At 43.8% G+C, this 12229-nt stretch overlaps 1 long non-coding RNA gene across 1 annotated transcript; it reads left to right on the forward strand.

The window, feature by feature from the left end:
• The first annotated feature begins 337 nt into the window (after positions 1-337).
• LOC132252072 (uncharacterized) lies at positions 338-11573 on the forward strand. Its single transcript, XR_009463767.1, has 4 exons — positions 338-415; positions 2727-2896; positions 6346-6524; positions 7961-11573. It is a non-coding gene; the product is annotated as an uncharacterized LOC132252072 (long non-coding RNA).
• The last annotated feature ends 656 nt before the right edge of the window (positions 11574-12229 follow it).

Genomic DNA, 12229 nt, shown 5'->3' on the forward strand with positions numbered 1-12229 from the left:
TCATTTGTTATATATCCCTTTACTGAAGATAAGATCAATGTTATGAGTTTTACCTCTTTACCTACCATTTTCTGTGGCTTTTCCTCCAGTGCTAATATCATTCTTTCCGACCCTACACTTAAAATTAATAAATAACCTATTTGCTGTCAAATTGAGAGCCCATGCATTTCCTTCTGCCATGTTGCAATGGACTTGTCCTTGAAACTACCTCTGTTCAGTTTACACTGCAGATTTTCCTCAGTGGCAGGGAACTGTTGGTGCCGGACACTTTAAGGGCTGAGCCAAACAGCCCTCAGGAGCTTGATTATGGCAGCCATTTTAGAACTCTGGCCACCTATATAAACAGAGCAGTTCGCTGCTGGCAGGCCAGGCAGAAACATTACCTGGCTGAAAGGCTGTATGGAATATCTTGGAGGTAAGGGCAAGAGCTTAAGGGGATGGTTTGGAGGCTCCTAGTCCTGGGCATGACCTAAAACTGCACCCTGCCGGGAATGGGTAGCCTGGTGGGGCTCCCAGTGGCATGGAAGCCCCCAGGAAATACCAGGCCAGTTACCACCCCAGTAAAAAGTGGGTTGGGACACCTTAACTCCTAGCCCCCACAACACTGTGTGTATAAAAGGGCCAGGCATGGCTATGGCCACCTGAGCCCCCACCGGGAGGGAAGCCTTGTGGCCCCAGTGAGAGGGAAACCAGAGGGCTGGGAGCTGTGTGTGTAGTTGCCCTGGGAGGGGCCAGGGCAAGCTTGGCCCCAGTTGGGTAATTGGCTGGCCACTACCCTGGTGAGGGTCATGGGAGAGGCCCAAAAGCCGGCATGTCTGCCCCCCAAAGCGTGCATTAGGTAAAGCCTATGGCCGAAGGGGCCCACTCTGAGAGGGAGCAAGGTGGTACAAGTTGTCAATGGGTGAAAAAGACCCTGAGAGAGAGGGTGGAGTGTGAGAGGCCCTAGTGAGAGGAGGATGGTATGAATGTGTGTATCTGAGGCCTGACAACGAGGGCTAAGCTTGGCCCAGCTGTAGGCTGGGAGCATTGTGTCAGTTGGATGCCATCTGTGAGGCTTGGGCTGCGGTATAGGGATGCAATGGAGCTGCAGATGGCACCCCCCTGGCATTGCGGGAAGAATAGGCAGCCTCCCACCTTATTAGAACCAATTCAAAGACAACAAGGCGTAGGAGATGAGGAGGCGGGAGGCTAGCCCAGAACAGGTGAGCAGGCCAGTGGCAGACCAGCCCCAAGAAAGCCCCCTATTACACTTAGTATAAGCCCTCCTTGAACTTTTTTATTCTTGCTATGAAATGGACATTGTTTTTGGGGTGCAAATGGATGCACAAAGGCACATGCAATACTGAACCTAATAATATAGGGAGAAGAAAGGTAAAAGTTAGAGATGGAAAAGGTCTTCCAGGTCATTTATCTCATACTTGATAGCACAGGACTGTGGCCTGCAGCATATATTTCACAGTTCTATCTGCTATATCACTAGTGATACTATATTATTAGTAGGTAAAATACTTCCCCAATAGTATTTCAGGGAAGACTGAAATACTATTAGTTGATTGGATACTGAAGGACAGTGACTGGAAGATTTGGCTGGAATTAAATCAGATACTCTATGTTGTGGTGCATAGCCAGTATGGATAAATCAACAGCCTAGTGAAAAAAAACAGTATGTTCCATGAAGAAAATGCAAAAGAATATATTTTGCCATCTTTATAATGGGGATATTTCCCTACCTCCTGAGGCTGCTGGGAGTATAAATTCACTAAAATATGTGAAGCATCTAGACAGAAAAAGTATTTTAAAGCAAAGTTTATTTTCTTAAGAGTTTCAAAAGCATTTGAGCATCAATTCCATTTTATGTAGGAAAAGAACAAAAAATGTCTGACTAATGCAGAGCTTTTAAGCGAAACATACAGATGCAAATATGTTGCCTAAAGTTATTTACCTGAATTGTCAAATAGTCATGTGCACATTTTAATGGATGTTTCAGGGCCACTTAGCAAGGTAAACATTCTCACTTAAGATATGATCATTTTTAAAATACTGATCTTGAGAGTCAATGGCTAAAGGCAGCAAAATACATCCAAATAAAAATTTATGCATCCAGCCAAGCTGACAATTTTCAGTCTGAAGATGCAGCAAAGACATTTCATCAAATTTAAGATCCCTGTTTATTCTTTACAATAACAGGAACAGACCCAGAAAAAGCAAGGCTGCTTAAGCTTTCTGAATTTGGCAAATCCCTACATCTCTCCCAGTGAATTTCATACCCCACTGACTCTCTTCTAAAGAGGAATCATTTCCTAACAAAATACAACTGCTCTTTTTATGAGTTACTCTGATTTTTTTCAAGGACCATTCCTGTTGGGAAATATCATTCAAATATAGTATAGAAAAATGAAATTAGTTCATTCATCATTGGCTTCTAATTTACTGAATTTTAATTGACTATTTTGCTAATACTCCAAGATATTTATGTTTCAGTATTTCCTCCTTCAAAAATCAACTCCTCTTCATGGACCCCAATTTAAAGTCATAAATGTGAATTGTGACATCACAGTCATTTCCATGGAAAGACACTTTCATCACAACCTTCACTTCATTATCAAACAGAAGCAGCTGGGTAATGTGGGTGAATAATCCTGTTCTGTATATTCAGCAATAGCAAAATGAATACTGAAAATTGCTAGCAGACTAAATAGCTCTTTCTATAAATACTCTCGTTTCAGAAGTTCACCCTATTTTGAAAACCATTTGTTAAATGGAATTTAGTGCAAATGCAAGTTGATGGATGGATATTAAAGTCCTTGATGCAGCCGAAAAACACATACTTCATGCAAGCTCTTTCATCAGTATGCCTTGGGCCCATCTTGTCAGAATCACCTCTCACCCCAAGAAGGTAGATTGCTTTCCAAAGTTGTTCAGTCCTTGGTCACTTTGGTGAGAAAAGCAGATATGCTGTTTGCAACTGTTGTGGTGTTGATTACATTATTCTCTTTGTTGGAAGGCAACATAAAACAAAAATCAGGCCTCTTTCTTCTTAGGATAGCCTAGAATCATCATTCCCTCTGCAATGTAATAGCAGGTCATGAAGATCATGTGATTCTCTGTATTGGAGGCCAGAGGGCTTGGTTTAATTTATCACATAGAAACAGGATGCAAGCTACAGTGGAAAAGCAATTCACAGTTTCTACTTGTAAAGCAAACTATTAAGAGGTGCTCTAATGCAAATTTGTGGTAGGTGGGTGCAATCCCCTGATGAAAGTGGAGATGCATTGGCATCTGATAAACCAGTCTGATGGCTTAGGAACCCAGCATACTCAACACAAGCATGTTCAACACATCCTGTAGATTATTAGGACTTGGAGGAAACTATAGTGAAACAACAGAGATCAAGAGCATCACGGGTACTGCAATTCAAATATACATGCCCAGTATTTCACTTGGCTTCAGGCTTCCCATCATGTGCAATCACAGCTCCTTAATAAGCAAGACATTTAAGGACTTTGAACTAGAGTGAACTGAAATTTAGATAAGAACAAAACATGCCCATTCTTGGAAAAGATTATATATCCTCCTCCAGATTGGAAGAACACAATGGTACTGTGAAGTGTCTTGCCTATGTGCCTTTATTGGATTACAAAGTAAAACAAACTCAGTCCAAGAACTAAGGAATACAGTGCATGTTGGATATAAAACCCAACATTTAGCCAAATGTTTTGTCACCAAAGGCAAATGTGTCTTTATGTGGACAGCAAATATGCACCCAATACAAGCCTAGACCTGTATCAAGGTGATTTCAGATCATTTCAGGCTATTTCCCACCTTTTACGCTGTGTGAGTGATCGAATGGGAGCCTTTTTTTCTTTTTGACAGTATTAAAAATCATTACTGAAGATTGGATATTACATTTCCAGTGCCTAAAAGCCCCTATTTTCTTCTTAACATGAAAAGAACCTTGAATGCATCATATTTGCTGCTGAGCAAATGCATTTGCCAGTTCTTCTAAATGCCAGCACAATTGCTTTAGCAGAGCTAATAAAGGAGGTGGAAATCTGAACAGCCTTATTTTTGTCCCTAATGTTCACCCCAAAAGGAAATGTGTTTCTTACTAATAATAGTGTGTGTGACAGAAAATACTGAGTACATGTATCTGTTCCCATTCACTTGCCAAAATGGATAATTCACATCAGAGCTAAAAAAAACCAAATTAACCTCTTCCCTCCCACCGGCAATTCTTATAAACTTGAAGCTTGACTCTAAATTATTTTGATAGCTACCAGAGAGTAAGGTAAACAGAGGGAATACAGAGCTCCTGTTTATACTCCCTTAGGATCACACAAGACACTATTCTGTCTGTCACATTCTCTACGCAGCCAACCGTTAAGTGTACCCTGCCAATGTACACTGCACCTAAGAAAGAAACAGCTTATTCCAGCTTGATGCCATGCTAGCCATCTATTCTATACTTCCCAGCACACTACTGACAACCACAAGCAGTCAAAAAAAGTATAAATGTCTACCAAAATAATGAGATTGGCTTAAAATCACAGGGAGGTGAAAGGGTAGGGGTGTTTCTTAGATGATAGATCTTAACTTTTGATTTGCTTCCTGATTTTTGAGACTCCTGAGTTCATTCATGTTATGCTGTCAAGCTTTTCTTAGTAATCATGAGGGTTACAACCTCTTTCAAGGTCCTTCCTTCTCATGTCCTTGGGAGGAAGTATTTAGCAGAATTTGCAGATTTGTTGCAATCTGACACAGCTGTGCCATGAGTGCTTCTTCTATGGCCTCGAACTTGCCACCTGTCAACCATGCACCCTAGCATCCACGCCACCCCAGCCTCACTTTTAAGGTGAGAGCACAGATTCTTATAAACTCACTTGTTTCCAGCAGCTGGGACTTCCAAATACAAGAACCATCAAACATTTCAGGACTCATGAATACATTTGAGAGTTAGCAACAATGCTGTTATGGTAGAATCAAAGCAATAGGTTGGTGTAGCTGATCCCCAAAATACAGCACATCGTTTAGCAACATCCTAGAAATAAGCATTGTGGCTAATCTGAGTGAGTGAAAGAGACATGGTGGGTTAGATCAGAATGTACATGCACTTCCCTCAGTAATAATTAAGTTTGATCACATTAGCACCTACCCCTTATGGAAAAGCTATATTAAGAATTTCACAGAGGATGCCTATGTAGAAATTTTAACTTGTTAACATATAAAGGAAATGTCTCAATCCATTATATAAATTGGTTTCAAAATCTTATAAAAAGCATATCGTTTGCTATTAAACTCTGCACATTTTCTGACTATTCACTACAAGAACATGCTTTATATCTTTCAGCTCTATGAGCTAACAAATTTACAAATATGGGACACACAGAGCTGCTAAATTGGGCTCATCTGTATCTGAAGTTCTTTCTATAGTAGTGGTGTTCGACTCATGTCTTGAGAGCTAGATTCAGCCCATGAAGCTGTGGCACAGGGCTCCTCAAGGGTCAAAAAATGTAGTGGCAGAAGAGTTGGGCAGCTTTAATTGACACTCACCTGCTGACAAATCTCTGCACCTCTGGGGAGCCCCGCGGGTTGTATAGCCTGGCTCTGCATGGGATGGCCACCCTGAGGTAGCATGGGGCCTGGTCCAGCTATGCAGAGTTGTGCTGAGCCACTGCAGGCCTAATTTGGCTGCATAGGACCTAATCCAGGAGCTGACCCCAGGATCTGGCCTGCAGCCTAGCTCTTACCACTCATCTGGCCCACAGGGCCAAAAGGTTGAGCACCACTGGTCTACACTAATAGTTAGGGTCAGCTCTGAGCATTGCATTTCAACAGCCCTAGGTGTATAAATTGTTACCTTGAAGCCCTCACCATATCAAGCTTTTTGTTCCTCTATTGGAGCCCTTTTAGGGATCTCACTGTGAATTCCTTGTCTCTTTTCCTGTGCATGATTCTAATCATGGGCAGTTGAGCTGAGAGCTGGCCTGCAGCACCTGGGTGAGTTCTGGACACACAGTGGTGAGATATGAGCTAGAGGCTATAACAGGGTGATCTGTCCCCTTAAAAAGGGGCAGCCAGCCCTGTTAATGACTTGCAGCTGTGGGGTATTCTGCTAAGAAGGAAGTGTCCCACTGTGAGCTTAAAACCCAGAGAGGAGAGCAAGAAGGGGTGGAGTGAAGGAACAGATGGTAGGGAAGGAAGCCAGCTGTGAGACTAACAGCTTGCTACAGCAAGGGACCAGACTGCTGCACTGAGGGCCAGAGCCAAAGGGGTTCCCCTTCTAGTGCCTGAGATAGGGCATAAAGATTTGGTTTTGTTTGCTTATTTGTCTGGGGTTTTTTGCAGCATAAAAACTATGTTGTAGTTGGGAGGACTGGCTGAGGAGTAATACCCGGGCTCCTGTCTGAAGAAGCCAACAGGCTAAGCAAGCATCATACAGAGGCTTACGCTCAGATCCTGAAGTTGTGCAGAGCATTGGAGATCAAGCTGGACTGCTACCAGAAGTCAAGCTTAGAGGTTTGCAGGTTAGTGGTATGGTCTTGAAGTCAGCTTTACCGAACAATGTAGACACAGCCTAAAGTTTCCAGTAATTTTTAATGAAGCTTCTATCTGCCAGTGAATGATACCTGGCTGATGTCTATAGTCTTTTTTTCTTGCAAGGTTCATTGGTCTGTGGCTTGTCTGGAATAAGAATTGGGTGTTCTCACTTCCCCATATGGCAAAGAGGTCCATTAACTCTGCTGCCTCCAGTTCATAGCAGAGACCGTGGCATTGACATGCTGGGTGAAGGCTGCTAGTGACATGCTCTGAAGCTTCTCAATGCTGTCTTATTATAGCACAGACTGAGAAAAATGAGGGTATGGTGTGCCCTTACTCCTGACAGTAAATAGATGAGGTCAAATGCCAGGGTCAGATGGAGTTTGGTATAAATTATAGAGGTAGTTCCTTGGAGCAGTAGCAGAAGGAAACAAAGCAATGTGAGATATTAGAGGACTACCCATTAGGACTGTGCGAAATGGCACCATTCTGTTTCAACTTGAGTTTTGAGGTTTTGATGGAACAGCATTTTGTTTTGAATTTCATTTTGATTTGAAACGGCTGTTCCGTTTCACTTTGTCGAAATAGTGAGACTATTTTGATGTTTCGCCCATTCGCTATAATGGGGAAGCTTGAAACAGGCACTCCCATCTGGCAGGCAGATGGGGGCCTGCAAACCCAGGAGGGCTACAGGGGCTGTGTCAGTCCTTCCCGGGCTGTGGGCCCCTGATCTGCCTGCCAGATGAGGGAGGGAAGTTGAGTGCTGCCCCTGGGACCGGGGAGCTGGGGAAGGGAACTGAGCCTGATTGCTCAGTTCTCCTCCCCAGCATTGGATCAAGTTGGGGAAAGGAACTCAGCCCAGCTGGGCTGATTTCCCAGCCCAATTGTAGCACTGGGGAAGGGAACTGAGTCATCAGGCTCAGTTCCCTTCCCCAGCCCGATCACAGCACCGGGGAGGGGAACTGAGCCCGGGCTCAGTTCCCTTCCCCTGCACTGTGATCAGCTTCCCTGTCTCCTGCCACCAGGCTGCGGAAGAGCCAGGTTCTCCCCTGTCTCCCACCACCTGGCTGCTGGCTGCTTTGAAACTCGAAACATTTCAAAACTTTTGAAACATTTTGACTAGCCTCGTTTTGTTTCTAGGCTGTTTCGAAGCCCTTCGTTTTGATTCAATTTTGCTGTTTCGAGCTTGAAATGAGTCAAAACAGTGTTGAATCGAAACAGCCAGTGAAATTTCACACAGCCCTACTACCCATGTACCTATCATGTTCTTTTGGAAGGTGCTAAAGTACCTGCACTTTTTGGGGGGCTTTAAAGGTACTGTGAGCACCTCAAATATTACATCTGTCTCTGCCTACAGATACTAGAGCTGGTTAGAAAACTTCTGATCAAACTTTTTTTTTTTTTTTTTTTCATCAATTTTCAGATTCATTGAAATCAAAACATTCTGTTCAAACTGGAGGACTTCAGTGACACTGGGATAGAGCTCTGCATGGTTTCCTGCCAGCTTGCTGACCCAGTTATCCAGCAGCCTGGTGGACTGACTCTTATTCCTAAGGCCTCTCTGAGATGTCACACACCACCGTATAAACACATAATAGGTAGAGCCAGCCTGCCAGGAGTAGGCCAGTTTTCAGTACTACCTGAAGGTCTTAACCCAAGTGAAAGTCGCAAGTAACATGGCATTCACACTGTGACCTAGACAAACAGTAGGTCACTGATGGGAAGTCTGCACCATTCATTCGCTATGCTGCAAGTAGTAGAGAAGGCAGCCTGAGCAGTAAGGGAGTGGGTCTCGGGGGCGGGGGGGCACTGGGAGAAAGAGGCTCTCGGCCACTCCCTTGCTGCCAGCTGGGCTGCAGTAAGGGAGGGCAGCTTTGAACACCATTCTCTCGTGGGTGCCACGGCCTGCACTGGCCTTGCCCAGAGTGGCTCCACCTGCCCCCCTTGGGCAGCTGGTCTGGAGCCTGGAGTCTCAGCTGGCCACTGCTCCAGCTCCCCCTCTGCCCCACAGGAGGGTGCCCATGGGGGTACAGCAGACCCTGATCCCCTAGCCCCCATGGGGTTGCGGAGCCATGCTCCCTGCCCCGAGGGCTGGGCAGGGACCCCCACCCCTGCTATGGGGCAGGGAGGCCCCTGGCCATGGGGAGGAGAGCCTGGTGTTGTAGAGAGCCGTGCTGGAGGTCTGGTGGGGAGTTGTGTAGAGCCCCGGGGGCCATGCCCAGGCCTGACTAGGTCCCTTCTGATCCTACTGACTATGAAAGTAATAATCTGTAGGGCATATGGCTGGGAAGGAAGGTTTGGGGAACATACTCACAAGATGAAGTCAGTTTTCTTCAGTTGTAGGATGTGGTGCCCTGCTAACAAGTATTCCCGTGAAGAGACAAGTGGGTTAAGTGTCTGAAGCAATGGCATGCTCCTGTCCCTTTCTTTCTGCTGCAGACTAATCTCACTGCTATTCAGAAGTGCATGAATGACTGTCCCTTTTCCTGGCTGGATTGTGCTCTCACATTCATTCTGAAGTGTTAGCAAGGGTTCATACCAGAACATGAAGCCTCCCCCTGCCAATGGGAGGCAGAACTGAAGCAGGCTTGGCTTCCAGGTAGCAATGGAAAGCATCCATTACTTAACTGTTGGTGAAGAACTGGACACAGGTAAAGGCAAGAATATGGCATAGTTGGCCAAGGTGTACGCAGGCAGAGCTGTTGTTAAAGACCACCTCTGAATACAGGAACAACCCTCTTAGCTCTCACCTTTTATTGGTGAGTGCCAAAGGTTGGCAGGCAGAGTTGTTGTCCGTGGTGGTGGAGAGGGACTCTTGCCTTGAGAGTGTTGGCTATGGCTACTTGTCTGACATAATTTAGGTGAATAACTCAGAGTGAAGAAAAAAGCTGTGGCTCTAGTCTTTGATCCAAAAATGATGGGTTCTTGTTGGAACCCATGACCCAAAATCCCAGAAATGTGAGAGACTTGCAAATCCATACTTACCCCTTTTAGCTTGGGCCCATCTCTAGTTCACATGCAGATGGGGCTAAACGGTTTAATGATTTTCACTTCTCACTGTAAAGACAAGAAGTATAGAGATATCCTCTTGAAGACTCACCATTTGAAATAAAGGAAAAAAACAAAGTAAAAGCAAAATTTAAATGCTTCTAGACTTTTTCAAGTGCTGGGATTTTTTTAGACTCTCTTGTTAACTTCTCTTCCCTTTCAAGGACATACAGTCCTTTTGAAGACATTTGTGCTGCAACAATTGCATCAGCAGAGTGTTGGTATAAACTCCAATAGTTTTCATGAAAACTGAGCCCCCACATGAAATTTTATCACTTGTTTCATAAGCCTTGTCTCAGGAAGGGACATGTTCCTTATATCAGTCTTACAGAGTCTCCCCACTTCTTCCTTCCATGTTGGGATGAGAGCCCTTTTTTCACAGTGCGTATTTCTGACTCATACAAATCAGCTCCAAAGCTCGGGATATGCCAAAAACGGGTTATTCATATTCATTCACACTCTTTTATGCAGCTCTGCTCTCATAAAGCAGAACATGTGTCTGATGAGCTTATTTACTTTCTAAATGCGTAAGGATAGAGAATATGCAATGTATAATGTTAATAAGAGTGGATTAACAACAATGAAGCACCTGCAAATAAAACTCTCCTAATACTTCTGACCACAGTACTTTCCAGCGAGCTTTGAGGTGTCACTGCATGGAATTATCAGGTGCACTCACCATCTCTTGTTCTCCTTTAACATATAGGTACATGCTTGCTTCTTTTCTTTATGGAGGTGGGCTGGTTGGCACAATGAACGCAAGCAACCCCCTTGTTTATTTTTCCAGGACTCCATGTGACTTCTGGCAGTTCATTCCTTGCAGGGGGGCAAAAGGTTTATCGCCCAGCACAAATGCTGTCTAATGAGGCCCCAGAAGGTCTATTTCTGCTTGACCAGCTCTCTCTGCAGGAGCTGAAGGTGCTCCAATCTTCCTCTAACCTGGTCCCCTGCAAAGCAGTGAAAATGCATCAACATTGAATGGTGCAAGCAAAATCCAAGAATCTAGCAAGAAAACTAAGCAAGAAAAGCCCCGAGTTTATTGTATTACCAAGAAGACAGTTTCCTTTCATTCTTGACCACTTATTCTCAGCCTCCTTTCCTTTGCAATAATACAACCCCCTAACATTTCAGCTATTCTTAAAAACTAAATTTTGATCTTTCCTTTTTAATGACAAAAGCCTTTGTTATTTTTCTGATAAAAAAGTTGGTCAGCTGCTCTGTCAGAAACCCTTCAGCAAGCAAATAATCCAGAATGACGTTTATGAACATACTATGTCCTCCCATCTCTGGCTTGCTGGGGCTAACCCACAGAAAAACAGACCTGAGCTCAGCTGAGCTGACTCTGGGATCACCTCCACACTCCCTCTGTCTGGGACCTGGTCCGACACAACCATATTCACCCTGTGACTAGAACAGGAAGTTCATCAAGAAAACCAAGACACAAGCTGATCAGGACATTTTCTACTGGTTTAATTTTTCAATGGAAAATGAAATTTTTGAGTAACTGAAATTTTCCATATGACAACATTAGTTTTGCAAAAACAGTTTTGATTTTCTCCTAGGAAGACGGAGTTATTTTTCTAGGTCAGTTTAACTCCAGATCAGGATATTCCATTTCGATCAACTGACCTGAAACATTTAATTTTGAATCAGTCTAATTCCATGTTGAACTGCATTTCCCTATCAGCACGTGGTAGCTCAGGCTCTCGTTCCTTCTTACCCATAGAGTTCTTTGGAGGACGGTATCTGCCAAATGCAAGGTAGATTTCCCTCTGTATATGTATCATGGGAGTCACGACTGGATAATTGATGGGAGAGGTAGTTCAGCCAGACCCTGCACCTGCATTGGAGCAAGTGGAGGCAGCAGGCCTTGAACTGTAACTCCTGTTAAGCCATGAAGCAGTTTAAGAAAACAGAGTTTGATATGGAACTGACATAAGATGGAGTATTTCAGGTCCCTTCAATAAAATGAAATGGCACCTGTCAATCTAATGGCAACATCATCTTTTTTTCATGTTGACAGTTTTATTAAAAATGTTACAATATTTCCAAAATTACTGTTTCTAATTCTGTTCTTCTAAACTTTTTGAAATTCCAATATTTTGGTCCCAAGCTATGATAAAAACAAATGCTGAAACCTCAAGGTTTCCTTGATTTTTGCTCTTTCCCAGTGGAAATTCAAAGGCGCAGCATACAAACTCGAAGTAAAAACAGCCTACTCGCAGCTAAGCTCTCACTGGCTTTTATGTGAAAAAAAAAGCTAACAGCCCACATGTAACACACCCAATCACACACACACAGAGCACAGCTTGTCAAAAACTAGCCAGGTGGCAACCTTATTATGATGATCACACCATGCTATGGACAATCTCAGCAGGGTAGCCATTTCACAGGGCCTGGAACATGGCATCAATAGCTACTGTCTCTCTACCATAAGTGCTCTTACATAAAAGAAGGGCATTCGAGAGCATTTTACAATGACACCTCAACCACTGCAGCATTTTTATTGTTAAATGCAGTATAATGGGCTAGCACGAACAACTGCCGGAGCATTTTTTACAAAGATAATTTCTTACCTCTTCTGCCAGTTTTTTTTTTTTAATAAACTCACAGGATTATTTCTGTCTCTAGTAAGAAAAGTCAC

Source organism: Alligator mississippiensis, chromosome 1, assembly GCF_030867095.1.
Source record: "Alligator mississippiensis isolate rAllMis1 chromosome 1, rAllMis1, whole genome shotgun sequence".
NCBI classification, from domain to species: domain Eukaryota; kingdom Metazoa; phylum Chordata; order Crocodylia; family Alligatoridae; genus Alligator; species Alligator mississippiensis.